The sequence below is a fragment of the Lactuca virosa genome, chromosome 1 (genome assembly GCF_052849685.1).
Source record: "Lactuca virosa cultivar CGN04683 chromosome 1, Lactuca_virosa_CGN04683_v6, whole genome shotgun sequence".
Classification (NCBI taxonomy): Eukaryota; Viridiplantae; Streptophyta; class Magnoliopsida; order Asterales; family Asteraceae; genus Lactuca; species Lactuca virosa.
In genome coordinates this window covers 286,153,234-286,154,010 of record NC_136426.1, presented here as the reverse complement: position 1 = coordinate 286,154,010, position 777 = coordinate 286,153,234, and positions in this window count along the sequence as shown.

Below are 777 nucleotides of genomic sequence, written 5' to 3'. Positions count from 1 at the left end.
CCCAGGCAAAGATCACTTTGTTATTCATCAAGAGAGATGACTAACAACTTGTGTGGTTTCCCGTGAATTACAACCGAATACTTATAGAGAAGTATCGAAGGGAATCTTTTTATATTGCTTTATGGGTGGCTAAAAATTTCGTTACATATCATATCTAAACATAAGAGTGATAAAATTGTAAACAAAATTACCTATTTGACCAGTGTAGTCAGGGACAAGTATGCTTTGGAAATTTTATTAAGTAACAAAGAATCAGATTGATACTCACACTGAAATCTTATTCCACAAAACAAAATTATTCCTGGATCTTGTTGGGTAAAAAATGTTGTGGGTTTCGAACATTTTATCAAGACCACACAAAAAGAAAGATTATGATTTGGAGTATCGAAAAGTGGTACTGAAACAAATGTTTTGTGAAAATCTGGAACAAAGTTCCTCCGTCAATTCCTTTAATGGTTCGAAAAATTGGGTTTCACTTTCATCACGGTCTCATGAATCCAAATCATAAACACAGAATGTTGACATACCTATAACCTGGTTGGTTTCGACCAGAGATGTCTTGGGTATGTGTCTTTGTGTGTGATCGTGAAAGAAATTTAGGATGAAAAATAGTGTTTCAAGAATCGAAAGTACCTCTGCTATGATTGGACCAAGCAGTTAACGCTTAACTCATGTGAGAAGAGTAAGGTAGCTCAGAAACTAATGTGTATATAACCTAATTGGGTAGAAATCCTCGTGATGAGAGATCCATTAAGGCTTCGAAACACATTGAGTTAT